The sequence below is a fragment of the Protopterus annectens genome, chromosome 9.part0, assembly GCF_019279795.1.
Source record: "Protopterus annectens isolate FY-2018-M chromosome 9.part0, PAN1.0, whole genome shotgun sequence".
Taxonomy (NCBI): domain Eukaryota; kingdom Metazoa; phylum Chordata; order Ceratodontiformes; family Protopteridae; genus Protopterus; species Protopterus annectens.
In genome coordinates this window covers 1,211,048,314-1,211,068,089 of record NC_056743.1, presented here as the reverse complement: position 1 = coordinate 1,211,068,089, position 19,776 = coordinate 1,211,048,314, and the positions used below count along the sequence as shown (strand labels likewise).

The 19,776-nt window shown below is 39.0% G+C and overlaps 1 protein-coding gene across 1 annotated transcript in view; it reads right to left on the bottom strand.

The window, feature by feature from the left end:
• LRRC55 (leucine rich repeat containing 55) overlaps window positions 1–5,737 on the bottom strand; it is a 123,010-nt gene extending 117,273 nt beyond the window's left edge. The window contains exon 1 of the mRNA XM_044084133.1: window positions 5,335–5,737. The gene's annotated coding sequence lies outside the window, so the exon portion shown is untranslated. The remainder of the gene's footprint in view (window positions 1–5,334) is intronic.
• Between the last annotated feature and the right edge of the window lie 14,039 nt (window positions 5,738–19,776).

Genomic DNA, 19,776 nt, shown 5'->3' with positions numbered 1-19,776 from the left:
CTAAAACTCTCCACTCACCACAGGGGTATAAGCTGTCTCATTCTGGTTTCTCTGTTGAGTAAATGTCAGACTGGAGTCTTCTAGCAATGCATGCAGTTGTATAGTCCAGGTTATCTGATTATATTAATGTCTGTAAAAGACTCTCCTCAGTTCTTTACCACACTGCTCAGCGGAGTTTTGTGCACAGTCCACAGTTTTTAAGTTACAGGTTGTATAAGTGCAGCTTCTCACTGCTTGAAGTAGTTTTCATTCTGAAGCCCCTGATCTGAAGTTAAATGTGACATTACAGGCTTGTACACCTCTTTAACTTACTTCATGCATTCCTTCTTGCAGTCCAGATGGGTCCAAAATGCACTCCTTCTGCTAATATCTCCATCGGTCTCTCAGCCCTGACGATATAGAGGGCCATTTACTACCATAAACTTCTTCTTCTTTCAGCTGCTCCCATTAGGGGTCACCACAGCAGATCAACTGTTTCCATTTCTTCCTGTCCTCTGCATCTTGCTCTGTCACACCAACCACCTGCATGTCCTCTCTCACCACATCCATAAACCTTATCTTAGGCCTCCCTCTTTTCCTGTTACCTGGCAGCTTCATCCTTAGCATCTTTTTCCCAATATACTCTGCATCCCTCCTCAGCACATGTCCAAACCAATGTAATCTTGCCTCTCTGGTTTTGTCTCCAAACCTTCCAACCTGGGCTGACCCTCTAATATACTTATTCCTAATCCTGTCCATCCTCGTCACACCCAGTGCAAATCTTAACATCTTCAACTCTGCCACGTCAAGCTCTGACTCCTGCCTTTTTGTCAATGCTACTGTCTCCAACCCATATAACATAGCTGGTCTCACTACCCTCTTGTAGACCTTCCCTTTCACTCTTACTGGTACTCGTCTGTCACAAACCACTCCTGACACACTTCTCCACCCACTCCACCCTGCCTGTACTCTCTTCTTCACCTCTCTTCCACACTCACCATTACTCTGAACTATTGATCCCAAGTACTTAAACTCATCCACCTTCACCACCTCTACTCCCTGCATCCTCACCATTCCTCTATCCTCCCTCTCATTCACACACATATATTCTGTCTTAGTCCTGCTGACCTTCATTCCTCTTCTCTCTAGAGCATATCTCCACCTCTCCAGGGTCTCCTCCACCTGTTCCCTACTCTCACTACAGATCACAATGTCATCTGCAAACATCATAGTCCATTTACTACCATAAACCCCAATCTCTATTGTGTCTTGTTAAGTTTTGTATATAGCAAATTTAAGAGTGGCTTCTTTGTTCATTTCTTAAAATGTTTGATGAGCTTTCCCCACTACCATACCTCTCAACTGTCCAGATTTTTGCCTCATAGTTTTCGGTCTGTTCTTCAAAAAAATTATAGTTTTTTTGCAAATCATAGAGGACTGAAGTCACTAAATAACGGCAGATATCTGAGTTTCACACTTTGTATTCTTAAGAAAATGTATCCTAATACATACCCTGTTGTTCTAGCAACTTTCTACATTTATAAGAGCAATATTTAAAATATGCCCCTATTTTTGTCCTTTGCCCCCCCCCCATTAATTTTGGCTTTGTCCAGATTTGATATGCCTAGTACACACAAATACACATATACACACATACATGTATACACTGCAGATAAGTGTATATACACACACACACACATACACATTCTCAGGCACAGAACATCCTCCTGTAGCCCCCATCATTTTGGTATTGATTCAGTCTTACATATTGCAGATTCAGTCTTACATATTGCAGATTTAAATGTGGCCTTGTCATCATTTCAGTACATTGTGTGATACTAGCACGGAATATGCATTCTCCCTCTTACTTCTGTGTTTCTCTGACTAGCTTATCATCATAATTATTTGTAGAAATTTGCTTTAAGCTGAGGAAAGAAAACAGTTTTGTCCTGTTCTAACATCCTTTTTCTTAGGCACTTTAGCTGCAGACCCCCATGTCTAATATCACATCTTGCTTGAGACATCACATATGCTATATCCAGCAGTAGGCTATGATGGTATTAACATTTCAGGTAGTTCAAACACTGCAGAGGATCACGCATGTTATGGGTACAACAAAATAAATGAAAATCTGTAGTAGGTACATGAAGCAGAAGCTGAATGTATATAAAATTGCACTCAAAATGTCCACTTGTGTAAGTTTTTTTAAACAAAAAACCATCTTCCATTTAAATAATCCGATCACTCTTGACTAGTAATTTTTAAAGGAGGGAAATAGTTTCTGGACTAACAGCTATTGTTTTATCTTTTGACCATCACGGCACAGACAGTCAAACACATACTTCAAAATTGTCTTCTTTCAACAGAGTCACTTTAGTTAAAAGGCAAATTATGTTCCTTATAATCTAAATCTGTTTCTGCCTATAAAATCCAGTTATATGTATTATTTTTTAGGGTGGTACTCATTAAATGAAGAGCCCCTTCCTTAACACTGAACTTCTTTTCTTAGGCAGCCTGTCTGCACAACTCAGTCTAATATAAACATAAATAATGAGGCACAGAAAGCCGTGGTTTCAGCATGCATTTTTTCATGTTTTGGAAGTTATTAATTAGCATAATAGTATTTGACGCAGCATTTCAGTTTTAAGCAGTCCCCAGAGGCAGTTAGTTTTTCCTAATGTGTTTTCTGGATAGTTATCTAACAGTATAGAATGCTTCCATTAATATCATCGGCAAGTTATCGCACTCCATTACTGTACAGACCCTGATGCCTGACTGGTAATTAATGACTCATATAATGAATAAGACAACAGGTGGCTGGCTTTTTTACTTCTTAGTGCTGTCACTCCCAGTGCTATGGGAAGAACTGCAGCCTAGTAAACATTATAAACCTTGAAGAAAATGGTTGCATGCAAATAGTTAATTTAAATGTTAACAATGCAAAAGCAAAAAAGAAATGGTGTGATCAGTGTCTGTAATTTTAGCGCAGTTTTTAAACAACCATTTTTTATTTTTATTTTTTGTTGTTGAATTTCCATGCAGTGCATTTTTTAAGCAAACAAGTATCATCTGTACTGGAAAAAAATAAACAGGCATTCATTCGCCCACACATATTTAGTAATGACAAGCAGATAAAAATAGTATTAATAAAATGAAAACATCAGATGTAAGTAGTAACAGAGCAAGAGAGCAAACTTAATGACTGCAATCATCCACTCAGAGTCAAAGCTTTATTGTAGCACTGTTGTCCACTCAGGAATCTCTTTGGTTGGTGTAAACACCTCATCATTGCACCCTTCTTAAACGCCTCTCCTGGCTCTTCATTTAAACACATGTTGTTTATCTCACCCCAGCACATCATGCTGTACAGCCTGCTTTGCCCAATACTGCCTTTCCAAAAAGGTAACTGCAAAAAGTACAGATTGCACAACTCATATGGAGAGTTCCTGTTTACAACTATATATTAAAGCAATGGAATGATCTTTCCTGTGAAATCACCAGCTTCAGTAGCCTTGCTATATTAAAAAAAATGCAGTGATCCTATTACCTAAACCAAATCAAATATAACTGATAAAATTCCCACCACTAACATCTGGCCCACAGCTCTGATACATGCCCCGAAAACTGCTAATTTTAGGAAATCTCAGCAATAATCTGATGTGCATATGGATATATTGAGTATAGCTTGCTGCACATTATCTATATAGGAATGTATTACTGGAGACGTTAGTTTATTTGCATTTTCTCCTACATTGTAAAATGTTAATCTGTTATGTGCATGTACTATAATTTGTCAACTTCCTTCAGCTGATGATGTTTGATGGAGTTTTTTTTCCCAGGTCTCCACTAATAAAGGACTACAATACATCTGGACAACCTAGTAACCAACCAACCAACCAAATAAATAAATAATACCTGCTTTGTTGTTAAATATACTAGCATAGTACAGTAATTGGGGAAGAGTGGCAGTAATTGAATTTTAGAGGAAATAAGCATCAGGATAAGTGGGAACGTGGTGAATCAACATAGGGAAAGAGGATCAGATAGATGAGAGGAAGTCATGTTTTTCTACAAGTGTGGTAGATACTTTGGGCAGTCTGCAGTCAGAAGTGAGGAATGCAAATATACCAGGGAGTTTTCAAACACTAGCCAAGAAAACATAAACTAATATTACTCCATAATCAGGGAGAAATAACCCCCACTCCACTTACCATGCCAATATCTATCATCTAGACTGTTTAATAACTAGACTACACAAAAACTGATTGCATTGCCTTTCTACGTAAAATACAGTTTTTTCAAAGGAGATGACTGTGTTTGTATACCATTGGACTGCAAATTTTAATTACTGAAAAATCAGAAATGTCTAAATGCAGGCAGAGCATCTAACTAAAACAATCTATTTTCTTTGTAGTGGGAGAATTCTCCTAGAGAAAAGGCCAACATGAATTGTGATTAACATTTCTTTTTGTTGCAGTCTCTGTGGAATAAGAATTCTAGGATCTTATCATGCCAATCTGCATAAAATCTAAAAACTTTATTTAAAAAAATCTGCTTATGCCATGTACAAGATGGAAGCCAAGTGAGATACCTGGGAAAAGTGCAACCAGTGCGTTTTTCAATTATGAATTGACTTTCAGTATGTCTTTGAATGAAAAGGAGAATATTCAAGTTCTGTATAAAACATAATCTTGTTTATAATAGTGAGGCTGTGAGAGGCACGGCAAATACCATCAGATTTAGCCTGCTGGAAAAGAACAGCAAAAGATGTGCACACACCAAGGCTGATACAGTACAATGCAGGATGGGAGAAATGAAGATAAAAAATAACAAAGAGAAATAATATGACGGCAGGAAAAAATGAAAGGCAGCAAGAAATAAAATGGATAATGCATGAATCAAAAACTGAGGAAAAGGACACAATGAAAGTAAAACAAATATATATATATATATATATATATATATATATATATATATATATATATATATATAAGGGATGGGATTAAGGGAAGAGATTAGCAAAGGCTAAAGGAAGTAAGAATGACTGTGCAATGTGGGCAAATGAGAAACCAAGGAGAGAGTAAAAAACACAGACAAAAAATAAATACAAAGCAATTACACTGAAGAAAGAATGCAAATGAGGACGGGAAAAGCCAGGAGAAACAAAAGAGAAAGATACTGATAAGAAGAGAGAGAAAGAAAGCAAAACAGAGGAGGGAAATTTGAATATGTGTAAGAAATAAAAGGCATACAAAGGGAGAACCAAAGAAACAAACAAATGAAGAAAGACATAGAAAGAAGATTTAATACATCAGCAGATACAAAGCATCTAAATAATTGCAATTATATACTCACATCTGATGGGACCACCCTTTCCTTTAACGACATTCCAGACCAAATATTTCAATAGTTCAAGATAGATCTCACAACCACAAAGTTTTATGGGGGAGGAGCTGTCCTCTTGAAAAGGCACTCAAGGAAGATTTATTTGCTTTTATTCTTTTTCTTTGTATGGTAGTTGCCCGTGTCTGCCCCTTGATGAATTAGACAAGGAGTCATTCTTCTATGTCTCTGGTCTGCAGGAAAATGGGCTTCGGTTGTACAAGCAGCAAGTAGCAAAGGAGTAAAAAAAAAAAACAATCCCTCCCTCCCTCTGTTTTCTCTGCTTCAGTCAGTCTCTTTTCTCATGCTGTCTCTGTCTTGTTCACTTGCTCAAGCTCCCCTTCAGGTCAGAGCCTGACGTTTGTAGTGTCTCCTAGCAACAGCCTCCACTTCTTACCAGCAGTAGAATCCAGAGTAAACGGCGCTATGAACCCAAAAAAGCCATAAAAAAAAACAGCACACACTGAAGGGGATTTCCATTAGATTGCAGACTTTAAATCTACATCCCACTTCTCATGCTTTCATTGTATCCTTTGCTTTCTATTTCATTTTCTCCATCCTCCCCCACTTTCTGCATGCATCATGCTAAGTCAGGAATATCACAGTTGGAGTGCCCTAAATGAAAGTAGTCTGTATGAATGTCAGGAATAAAATGGTTCAGAACAAAGAAAAATTTAAAACAAGAAAGATAAATTTAGTGCTAGTGAACTGTGAGAGACAAAAAGCACCGCAGACTTGCATCTTTATCTGCTAGAACAGGTAGGGTGTACATCTGTTTGGGCTTCTGCACATTATGAAGGATTTGAGGTGCTAAATGGTGAGTGCCGGAGATTATTTATTTCCATGTCTGTTGAGACAGGTACAAAGCAGGGTAGGAGCAGTGCTGACTTTTGCACACTGAGATGAATTACATAGTGGCAAAAGCTGAAGGCATGCCATTACAAGAGACTGCATCGGTATGGCTAGGTACAGACTTGTGCAAGAGCAATACAGGCTCCCCTCTGCACTTGCAGAGTTTGATCTGGTTAAAAGGAGATTTCCAGACGCATATCTGAAACACTCTGTTTACCTAAATGGACAGTGCTTTCCAGCACCTCTCTAAAAGGTACTGAGTGAAGTGAAAGGTAGAAAACTGTCATCACTGGAGACTGAAGTCCTCTGTTTGTTTTATGCTGTTTATTGTAGTAATGATATTCATCAGCTCGTCACATGTAGTATTTTCAGATTTGAGCCAAGGGGCACTCAACTGATTATGTACAGACATATGTACCATGTGAGACAGCAAGAGACGTTTGCATATTGTGATGAACTCAGTGCTGTTGAAAGAACGACAGCAGTTAGAGACAAGCCCTCTCATTTTCGAGATGGACAAATACAGTATGTGAAGAAATGAAAACAGTGGTGGATTATGCCCGTTGTTATTTGTTATTACTGGTAGTCTGTGGATCTGGACATACTTCTTGATAATATAATAAATGGAGCCCTTTTGACATTTTGACAGAATCTATGCCAGTGATATGAGCTAGATGTCTGATAATGAAGAATGAATTTAGCCGGCTTACTGCCTTTACTCACAGAACTAAAGAGAGTGTCAATGTATCTGTCAATCTGTATACAGAATTTACCTCTTTCTAGCTATTTATTATCATAGCTATGTTTTTGTCTGGGTGGCTACCTATCCATATGCAGCTCGAAGATACTTAGCTTCCTTTCCTTCTTTTGTGCTGCTTTCTTTCCTGAGTTTAAGAGAGACCTCCAGCTGTGAAGTTGCCATAGCAACCTCTCCTGCTGGAACTCTGGAGTAGCAATTACTTCTGGCTTCATTTAATTAATCTGTAAACAGATTATATGGAATGTGATATTAATGATGAATTTTATTTTGCATGGATGCATTTAGAATGAGTGTATTTCCATTGTGCACACACATGTAGCATGTTTTTGCTTTCTGTATTCGGATGGTGCAATTTCATCACTACATATGCGTAACAGATTTGTGCACTTGTGTGTATACAATGTACCTGTTTTCAACAGTGTGTGTGTGTGTGTGTGTGTGTGTGTGTGTGTGTGTGTGTGTGTGTGTGTGTGTGTGTGTGCGTCTGTCTGTTTGTGTGGATGTGTGTGTGTGTGTCTTGTCTGTCTGCCTAACAGTAAAATAAGTGTTTTGTATGTATTGATAGCACATCGTTCACATATGCACACTGAAACAAGGGGTTGCCTCATTGACTGCACCTGCCCTGACAATTTATGTATATGTTATCATAATCTTCCATTTGTGATATCACTAATAGCTCATGGCTTTCATAACTGTAAGAGAGAGAATGGGACATAAAAAGGACTGTAGCTTGAAGCACAGCAGAACAAGCAGAATGGATGCTTTCTGAAGGAGGATCTCTGTTTTGTTGCAGAAACTCAAAACTAAACAAAGCTCAGGGTGATCTATGTTGCAAGGATTTTAACATAATCATGGGTGTTGGATGCCACCAACAGAGACACTCATCATTTTGTAACAGCATCAAGTGATAACTTTGGTAATATACACAATTCACTAGCACCATCTAATACTTTATAATTTTATCATTATTATGTTTAATTTTTCAAACCATAACAATAAACAAACTGTAAAGGCAAATCTGTTTACACGTTTCCAATCAGATTAAAAAACATCATCTAGAAAGAAGTGATTTGTTTGCTTTCAATTGTTTTATATCAAACATTTAGTAATTTATTTATCTTTTAATTGCATTTATTTGCTATACTTATTTTTTATTTATTTATTTTTATTTAGGGCAGACTATGTCTGGGATTCAGAAACACTCACTGCAGTGTGACTGGCAGTTATGTGTGACTAGTGACCATGTGCAGGATGTTTGCCATTCAGATACACTGAGAGCGAGCTGTGAAATATGTTAATTGCAACAGTATTAAAATAAGGGATGCACTGTATATTTCCCCAGGAAACAATACATGTACTGTGTAGGACATCCTATACTGGAACTCTACCAACATATATCAGGAAACTCTAATCCTGGACAGTGTTATAATTTATTGGATTACCTTAAACTCTGACAACCCTGCAGATAGTATTCAACTGCACAGCTTTCTTCAATTAATTAATTCCCCTACAAGGTATAACAAACATCACAACCAGAAAAGTATTCATCCTATGGGACATTACCTAACTCTTTAAGTAATAATCGTCCCACATATATAATTAGACATCAAATCCATATACTATTTAAACACCAGTGTATTGAGGTTAGAAATGTAATTAACTTTCATAGTGAAACCTTTATCAATAGCCTGTAGCACTACAACTAAACTATAGTCAAAAAACTTCCCTTGGATGACACTGGCTCTGAATTAAATAAGATATTCTGAAACATACTCAATGGACCAGCTATATTCTGAACAAAAAGAATCAAAACTATCCCTGCTCCTTGGTTTTCAAAAAAAAAACCTGTTAATGAAAGAAAGAGACACAGTTTAGAAATGTTACCTTTAAATTAAAATACCTTCCACTTGTAAGAACTCAGGCAAATACAATTCAGGTTAAATATAGCATAAGACGAGGCAAAAAAATCAATTCATATCAAATCCCAAGACAAACATAAAACCACAAACTTTCTGGGCATCAGTTAGTAACCTATTCAAACCAGGCAAAATCACACAACCTACTCAACCACCCTAAACCAAAATGAAAGTATTGATTTCATCTCTCATTTTATTCAAATGATAGCTTCCCTAATCAAAACTACTACACCCAACAACCTAGCTCCACCAACCCAAACAACTAACATAGTCACCTCTTTCTCCCTTAAGTCAGGCCTCCCCACTGTTATCAAAAAACTTCTTCAAAAACTAAAACCCAGCACTGTAGCCCCTGAGCATCTCTGCCAGAATACATTGACTGCCACAACTGCAACAGCATACCCAGTATGATTTTATCCACCCTAACAAACCACTCAATAAATTAAAACCAAATCCCATAACTATGGAAAGAGTCCTTCATCATACCCTTATATAAGGGTGGACCTTCCACTGACCTCTCTAACTACAGACCCATTACTGTTCTGACATCTCTTTCAAAAATCATGGAAAAATGTATCCACTCCCAGCTTCTTTAATTTGTTTTACTTTACAGTCTCCTCTCTCCATCTCAACATGGCTTCAGACTCCATCACAGTTCCACTGCAGTCTTACTCAGCTTCATCAAGACAGTTAACCAGCATCTAAATTCTGATAACCTTGAATCCAGCCTCTTCAAAGACTTATCAAACACCTTCAGTCACTGAAAACTCTTACTCAAACTTTCATCAGGCCCCACTGACTCCACCCTCTGATTCCACAGCTATTTATCAAACAGGTGACATAATGCTAAATGGAACAACGACTATTCCTCCTTTTTACATATATCTCTTTGTGTGCCTCAGGGTTCAATTGTAGGTCCCTTACTGCCTATTTATAAACAACTTACAGACTTCACCCAGGCTTGCCACAATAGTCCAATATGCTGACCATTCTGCAGTCATAAGTACTGCTAAAGACCTTTTTACTCTCCAACAACATACACATCAGTTTTTCTCTACAATCAAAACCTAGCTGGAAACCTCCCAACTCCTTCTCAATGCCAAGAAAACAAAACTTATTTAAATCACCCCAAAACAGTTCACTACACAAAAAGAGCTATTCTCTATAACCTCTAAGGAACAAAAAAAAAAAAAAATGAACAGGTAACACAAACAAAAAATAATAGATGATATTATAGACAATCAACTGAAACTCAGCCATCACTTCGTGCAAGTAGTAAAAAACTAAGCAATATGTACTGAGCTAAGCCTTTCCTGTCAGATACATCCTGGAAAAGCATCATCTCCAGCTACCTACTCCTAACCATTGTATGTGCCAGCTCAGTTCTGACCAGCTTAAGTTCCACAATAACCCACAAACTCCAACAATGCTATAATAAAGTTGTGAAATGTTCCACTAATCTGCCTCATTTGGCACGCCACTGATCTGCACTCAAATACCTTAAACTGGCTAGAGCTCTCACATATACATATACACACAACTACAAATAATTTATAAACTGCTCAGTAAACCAGAACAATGCCTAAGCCTTGAATCACTCGTTCACTCATACACCGCTAGGAGAAATTTTCACTCTCGGGACAAAGTGCTACTTATGATGTCTAAGTCTAAAAATGTGTCACTGGGAACTGAAACTCTCTTCCACTCTCATTAAGACAAATTGAAAACCTAAATTAATTCAAAACTGAACTGATGCATCATCTTATGCATACTTGACTTTGCTCTTCTGAAACCCCTGGCTAAGATTATTTAACATTTGTTTACCAGGAAAGTCTGTCTGGGACAGAGCCCATTTTCAATGGAACCCCAGATGCATGTCTTTGAAATGTGAGAGGAAACCGAAGCACCAGGAGGAAACCAAAGCAAATGCAGGGAGGACATACAGACTCTGCACAGTAAGCCCTCCAGCCAAGAAATGAACCGGAAAACCTCTTGCTGTGAGGTGACAATGCTTAACTACTACACCACCATTATACACTAAAGATCTGCTGCACTTGACTATGCATCATATCCTATGTAATGGAATCTACATTTTTCATAAATATTCTATGTAATATCACAGTATGTCTTCTAATCTGAATATTATGCTATGATTTTATTTCTGAATACACTATGCTTTTCTAACTGAATGCATGTTTTTATACTATTATTTGTATTTTTTCAAAGTACATCTGAACATCCTGTGTAATACTGGGAAATTCTTCTGTAAGAATAACTGAGATGTACTCATTAATGTATACAGTGGAACTTGCTGGAACTTTTCTCCCCAGACCCTGCTGAATAGGGGCTTTTGCAGAGTTGGATGTTCCCAGCTAACAAATGCATTGAATGAATAAATAAACAAAAATGAGACAAAACAAGGTGGTGGAGCTATCTAGAAACATATATAGACACAAAGTGATGCAAAGACACCAGTGTTAATGACTGCAGTAAAATCTGGGTGTGCATGCAGAGGAGTATCAGAAATATGTTAGGGACTGATGAAGCTCTAGTGAATATGCAACAGGCTATTATTGCCACTAGTGTGCATCATCGCCTTTGGAGGAGCAGTGTCATCTGACCTCACTTTGTGGACTAGTACCATGTGGCTAGGGACACCATACAGGAGCTGATGAACATGTGTCAGCCTTATCTGCAGACTTGTGGATTGTCTATCCCAATGGATACTGTATGTGTAATGTTAAGTATAATAGTTACATAGACCTTTCAGTGACCACCTAAGGACACAATGGGGGTATGTCAGACATCTGCCTTGAGATACTTCATCAATTTCTCAATGCCATGCTGCAGCTTGTGGGGAAGCGTATGTTTCCAACATACCACAGAGAAAAGAACCAACACAATGTGGGATTTCTATGATATAGTCTGTTTCCTCTGACATACTGAGGGCTATAAACTTCACCACATTGAAATATAGACTTCACCTGGTAAACTGGAAAGAAGGTATGTGAACCATAAAGGATATCACTCCATCAACTGTCAAGTGGTCTGTAATAAGCAAGATATCATGTACAATGTGTCTGCAGGCCACCCAGGAAGTTACCATGACTCCCACATATATAGCATGTGTCTGACCTTTATCATTGGGTTGTGAGGGGTAACTTCTCCAGGGACATTTTATTGGTGATGTATGATATGCCCTGGAGCCCTGATTGATGACACCTATCCAAATTCCTAAGAGTGTGACAGACCATGGATACAACTATGCCCTGTCACAAACCCAGGTCATTGTGGAACATGTGTTTGGCTCACTGAAGGCATGCTTTTGCTGCCTGGATGTTTCTAGTGGAGCTCCACAGAATGCCCTTGGCACATCTGTTAAGATAAATAACAGAATGGACAAACACCCAAGACAGGACCTTAAACACAAAATAAAAAACAAGAAAAAATTTGAAATCCGCTGTGTCATTCCTTTAAACAAACAATTTATTACACACAGAGTGAGTGTTTTCATCTGTGTAATAAAGTGTTGGTTTGAAGGAATGATACAGTGGATTTTGTTCTTTTTTTTTTTATTTTACATCTGCTTAGATATCCTCAGTGTGTGCAGTGTTACAAAACATGATAATTTGGAAGCAGTTGGCATCTAGACAAAAGTACTTAAGAAAGCTTTGATTTGCTCTATAGTGAGAGAGAGACAGACTGAGTCATTTCAAGGCTTGTAATCACAAAAGTGCCTTAAAGTGTGTTGTTCTACTGTTACCCAGAGGGCCCTTCTGAATGTTTTTGAATTTCTCTGGCACTATACGTTAACCACATTTGCTCAGTACTGTCTATCGTGCAGTGGTGATTAGTTGTGCCCTGGATAGAAGTAAAAACATAGAAACTTCACTTTCCCTATAAAGTCGAAACTCCTTCAGTACTTAGTACTCAGTTGCTCAACAAGCCATTAGTTAGCTCAAACAGGCAAATTGCCCTTCATGTGCAGACTAATATTGTTAATTGCCCTTCATGTGCAGACTATGATTGTTGTTTTTAATTGCCCTTCATGTGCAGACTATTATTGTTGTTTTTAATTGCCCTTCATGTGCAGACTAAGATTGTTTTTAATTGCCCTTGGTGTGCAGACTAAGATTATTGTTTTTAATTGCCCTTCATGTGAAAACTAAGATTGTTGTTTTTAATTGCCCTTGGTGTACAGGCTAACATCGTTGTTTGTAATTGCCCTTGGTGTGCAGACTAAGATTATTTTAAATTTTCCTTGGTGTGTAGACTAACGTTGTTTTTACTCAGATGGCACTTTAGTAAACCTGCTCTAAATCTCACTGAGACTACTCCCACTGCAGCCCATGACAGTTAGCACCTGAACCACGGACGTGTACTTTTCAACCGACTCTAGTCAGTTTGATTGAAATGGACATCATGAGACAATGTATGGGCTGTCTCATGTTTACTGACAACTGCTTACTGACAATCACCTACTACTTAACTGCACCAACACAAGTGTGAAAGAGGTGTAGTTGTTTAGTGACTGTGGTGGCAAAGCTCCTCCATAAACCACCACATTTAGAAAACAGATCATCAGTTACACACAACACCACACTGTACCTGTCTCACCCAGTATAGACCAAACACATAGACCTACTTATATTAAGGCTCTTAAAAGTAACCTGCCTGAACTACAAAGGCCTCTTAAATGTAGCCAAAGAAACAAGTACCCTCAGGAACCTTGCAAACACTCAATTCAGGCAACACCTATCATGAAACATGCACTTATGACTCACAGTATCTCACCTCCAAAGCCCGTAAGACAAACCTTAACAGCATCCAACATCTTAGTCATAAGTGACTCCATAGTGAGACACACTGTTGCACCACTCACTAGGCTGTGCAAGGAAATTGTCATATCAGAAGCCAGGATTCGCCACATCACACATGCACTTAAGTCTTTACACCACAAGTATACACATGACACAGTCATAGTACATGTGGGAGTAAATGACTTGAGACATACCTCCCTGGACTGTATGAAGAGAGACATGATGAAGCTCTTGGGATATACATCAGAGTCAGGTATGAACTTAACCTTGAACAGCATTTTACCATCACCAAGAAGGAGACCGCAATACAAACAAAAGATTATGGATTTCAACAATTGGCTTAGCTTCTGGTATCCTTCAAAGGGGTTCCAATATATATCAGCCAGGGAGACGCTAGCTGACAATCGAAACTGCTTGACCAGTGATGACCTGCACCTCTGCCACCAAGGCTTTTGTATATTGGCCAAAAACTTTATCCACCCCCACAGTCCTTTTTTAAGTAATGTCAGTCTCCAAAACCATCCAAAATAACAAAACAGAATCTTGATAACATAAAGGTTTTGCTACCCAGTGCTAGAAGTCTTAACAGAAAACTCCATCCCCACAGGTACTGCTTATCCTGGAATGCATTGATATGTGCATCATCATGGAGATCTGGTTCAGTTTTCATAGGGAGCAACCCATCAGTGCAAAGCGTCAGTGCTTACTATGCATTCAAATCCAATGCACTAGACAAGAACACTAAAGGCAGGGGCATCTCTATATTCAGTAAATAAAGTACCACCTCCCAACTCATTAGACAGGATACTGATCTGGAACTCCACAATGTCCAACTTATTAGTAGTAAAACCCTGCATGATGGCGTAACCAACTATAAGACCACACTCTATGTCCATTCTGGCCTTTACCTCCTACCTGACAAGGATAGACTCCCTATGCATCATGCCAAATCTAGAGGCATCATGCCAAACACCATTCTTCTAGGGGACTTAAACTACCTCTTTATAAATTAGGAGACTTATAAATACCCTAACATGTATGCCCAGAAATTTCTTCACTTCATAAATACAAACTCCCTGGACCAGTTAGCCCATAGCTTAACTAGTGGTGACAAAATCATGGACTTGGTTCTTACCAATATGGGATAGCTCTGTTACATAGCAGTTGTAACTCTCACCCTAGTCAAATCTGATCATAATCAGTCACATTCACTATAAGACTGAATCCATTTGCTTAGTATTCAGAGATCACGCTAAGGCTAATCTAATTAAGCGGAGTGATAACCTCACTAAATTTAATATCCTGTCCAAACCTGATGACCCCATTGCATATGCTGAATCCTTTACTGTCAGGTTCTGTGCTCATGTAAATAGCTGCATAAGGGCATCTGTCCCCCTCTAAATTAATACAATGCCAAATGTAAAAATAAAATCCTTATGCTGGACCCCAAATATAAGCAGGCTCTACAACAGAAAAAAATATTGCATGTAAAATAAATATAACTTGGAGCATGCCAAAATGCTCTTGCTAAACTTAGCAGGGAACCAAAAACAGATATGAGGTAAAAACAGCCACCCTGACTAAAGACAGCCACAAAGCTTTTTTTCTAGCAGTGTTAGAAACCACAAAAACAATGCCCAGTGTTGCACATAGCTAATAACAAATTATTTCATCCACTCAGACATAGAGGATAAAGCTAATCTACTAGAAGACAAATTTAGCTCAGGTTTTATTCCCTCTGCCCCACCAACATTCCCAGATCACATCCCTATAACTATGCTTCCTGCCCCCCTCAAAAAAAATCTTTCAAGGAACACTGCTTCTATGGAGCCAGATAACAGACTAAGATGCCTACTGGCTAGCCTGAAATAGGACATGTCAACCCCCCTCCAGAGAGATTATTCAGTATCAGCCTCCAATCAGGCTGTATGCCAGATGAATGGAGAACTGCAGCAGTCATCCTCCTGCATAAGGGTAGTGTGTCAGCTGACCCGGGTAATTATAGATCCATAAGGCCTCATCTGTAAGGCTATGGAAAGGATCATAATGAAATTAACAAACAAGGATACAGGCAACCTACAAACCCTTGGCCCAAGCCAGTTTGTTTTTTCAAGAGCATATCCTGCCTAATAAACCTGGTTGACTTTTTTGAAAAGATTTCTGAAGCAGTGGATGAGAGAAAATCATTACTTACCATGTAGCTAGATCACACTATAGCATTTGACACCTTTCCACATTCAAGTATTGCTATTAAATTCTCCCAGCTAAATTGTCAATCCCTATATATCTTGATGGATAACAAATTGCCTCACAAATAGAACCCATGTGATTAGTTTGGGTGCTTCCATCTCCCCCAAAATACCTGTCACCAGTTGTGTACAACAGGCCTTTGTCCTTGAGCCATTCCTTTTTGGCATTTATTTCTTGGAGATCAAAGCCAATGTTAAGGGGTCATAGTTCTCCAAGTTTGCTGATGACTGTAAACTAGGTGCCATCACTCTAGAGGACGCCATGATCCTCCAAGAGCGACTTTCCCATACAAATAGCTGATGTCAAAACCATGCACTAAAACTAAATGCCAAACAATGTATAATAGCATTCTTTGGCAAGCAAGGCATCCCCTGCAGTTATCACATTGAGAACTCACCCCAGAAAATCAATCCAGTAGTTATGGACCTATATACACAATGAATTGGCCTTCAATCACAATGTATCCACTATTGTACGAAAGTCATTTTTCATTGCACATCTTATTAGTTAGGGCAGAGTAATCAAGTCCATAGTTATCACTCCACTGCATTCATCACTAATTAGACCAGTCACTGAGTATAATGCCCCATTTGTCATGTACCTGTCCAAACACTCATCTAGGTTGCATTTGAATAGAGTAAGATAAGTACTTTGTTTTATGTTAAGAGGAATGGATGGGAAACCACAAATTCAACCCTGGTGTAGCACCATTGTCCTTTATGGAAATGGGGTAACGTGGAAATATTCTGCCTGCTCTGGGTTATTCATATTTAAATTATAAAGGCAATAAAACTCAATGGGAATGCTTGGGTAGGCTTCTAAAGATAATTCAGGGTCAGTAGCCTTGCAAGAAACTATTTAACTATTCTAGATGGAGGCAGACGCACTATGCTGTGGTACTGTTAAAGAGACAAATGCTTGCATATGGCTTCAGCCCATAACAAAGCATCAGTAAGATACAGTAAGAAAGTGATGCATGCAAATTCAGTGCCACACTGTACATCAGACATAGGCTACTCAAGTAGCAAAGTGCAACTGGCAGAGCACAATTATTATCATTTGCACAGGTAAGGGAGGGAGCATGAGAAAACACTGATAGAGGGACATGTGTGAGTGCTGTACAAAATGAAAACTTTGGTGTGTGTGTGTGTGTGTGTGTGTGTGTGTGTGTGTGTATCTGAGGTGAGTATGAAGGGGATTACTACATAATGCTTTGGAAGAGGACACTGTCAGTTGTTGTCTGTGTGTGCGAGCTATTGGAGACTGTAGTGCTGTGTATCTGGGTATGATGGGACACACATTCAGCAGTACTTACTGCACTGCATTTCAATCTAACAGACATGTCTAGGGCATGCAAGGAATTTGTACTGGTATCCAGTGCATGCCCCCACCCTTGGGAGCAAGATTGTAGTGTATAGAGTACATTTTTTACTGAACACCATTTAGAAACATTGAGGTTTTATCAAGTTATATTGTGTATGTAACAGTCTAAATTGATGCCTCTAGCAATATATTTGCTTACTGAGAAGACTACAAATCTAAAGATAATTTATTTATTTATTTTATTTTATTTTACATTTGTTATAATATCTCTAAATATTAGTTTTTGAATGAGCAGCTGAAATGTTACACATATTAAGTGCTGGAGGAAACAGCTTGAGTGATGGTAGCAATAAGCAAAACAGAATTCCCTATTTACACCCTTGCTTGGGAGGTGCTTCTGTCAGGAGTTCCATGTGTAGTAACATGGTTCTGGCCAGACATAACTGTGCCATGTGGCCACAATTTATTTATTTATTTAATAAGGAATGTTAAACAAAATAAATAAATAATCAGTGCCTGATCTGATGTTGTCCTTTTCATTCATTCCTCAACTGATGGGTTCAGACCCGACATTCAGATCTGACTCGGCTGCTTCTACCAGATCATTGGATCTTAGAGCTGCTTTTACCCATAATGCCGCACCAACCTAACATACCACAGATCTTGTTTGCTGCCATTAAGTATCAGATGTGGATTCCTTAGCACTTGAGTATTGTTTGGCTATTGTCCATCTTCCACCTGTGTTGTGAGTTAGTTTAAGCTCCTTGTACGTTTCTTCTTCCTCCCACCCATAATCTACTGAATTAGTTTATTCTTTCCTGTTTTTAGCTACCATTTTTGATACTTCTCTTGGTACTATTGTTGGTATCTCTCTGTACTCCTTTGAGTACTCTAACATTGTTGGTAGTTTTTCTCTTTTTTCTTTCTTTCTTATTTCTTTCTTCTTTATTCAGTAAAAAAATTCCTTCTAGACTTTTAGAGTAGTTTTGCTTTTCACCAGCCTAGCAAAATTAGTTGTTGCTTCTCTGTGCTTTGCTGTGTGTGGAGTTTTTTTTTTTTTTGCTAAAATGTTGGAACAACACTCTGGGTTCAAAAACTGTGTTTCCTCTTGGTACAAGCTTCTCAACTCAAATGCCAACAGGGTATGCATTTACTGTCTGGGTCCTGCACACCTTGAAGTGGACTGTGTGGTCTGCTCCAGTTTTAACACCAGGGCCTTAACAGAATGCAGGAATAAATTAGTTCTGTGTGGTCTATTGCCTTTTTCTTTTATTCCTTCAGTTGCTGGGGCTCAAACCCCCTCAAGAAAGTCAGACAAAAGTAAGGCTGATACTTTGTCCAAAGAAAAGGAGTCCCAAAGAAGGTCTACAGACCAATCTTTGGCATCAACATCGGCTCCTTCAGCAGAAGCGTCTTGCTAAACTTCATAAAAAGTCAGAGCCATCGTTTTTTGGATCTGACTTTTCAAAAAACAAGGTCCCTGTGGATCCAATCTCAGATGCTTCTGTCGGATCCAATTCCATCCAAGCTTCCTTCTCCCTTCCTAGGGGGATCACTTCAAAGACATTCTAGGCCTCTTTCCACTACATCTTCACTTAGATCCTTCAGAAGTTTCTGAAGAAAATGTGGACAGGATGATGAACAAGTTCTTCAGAGCATGGATGCAGATGGGGATTCTACTAGCTCTGACCCCAACCGGGCCTGTGACCTGACATCTGTCCACCTCCCCTGTAGTATCTCCTTCTCCAATCCAGCCTTCTATTTTGGAGCCTTCAGATCCAAGATCCCTGGGGGTGTCAAATTCAGATTCAAAGACTACTTGCTCATTAACTCCAATGGTTCCCCTGATCCAGCTGGCTCTGAGTATCTCTGAGCCTGAGGACTCTCGTAGCTGTAGGTAGCATCAATGCTGTATCTGGAAGTTTGCAATTGACTCCAAATCTTTCAAAGCTGTCTCTCACCCTGAGAGCTTTGGCATTGGATCACTCATGTCTGACTCTCTCCTTAGGCAGTGTGCTGATAGGTTGCAGGACCCAATGATCCAAGATGTTCCAGCTTCTGAGCTGTCAACTTCTGTTTCCCCTAGATGTTCTGCCTTTGAGGTTATGGAAAGGGTTTTCTCCTTGGCTAGAGAAGAGACATCCCTGCCCCCCTCAGATCAGAAAACCTTGCCTCATGCTGCTCTTTTCTCTGAGCTTCAGTCATCCCTTCCACTCGGACAGCCAACCCAAATGAGTCTCCAGCTGGTCCATCAGGACACTGATATCTCTTTCCACACTTCCCCAGAACACCCCACTGAGGAAGTCCCTCGGAAGAGGACATGTAAGAGGAAGCACTTAGATCCCAGGAATTTCTCATTGAGGACACTGAATTTGATGGGGGGGTGTCCCCCAGATCACCATCTAATGATGTCTCCTTTGGCGACATCCTGCAGCTCCTGAAACAAAAAGGTGGTTGGTCTTCCAACACCCCCTCTCAGGAGGAATCAGTGTTC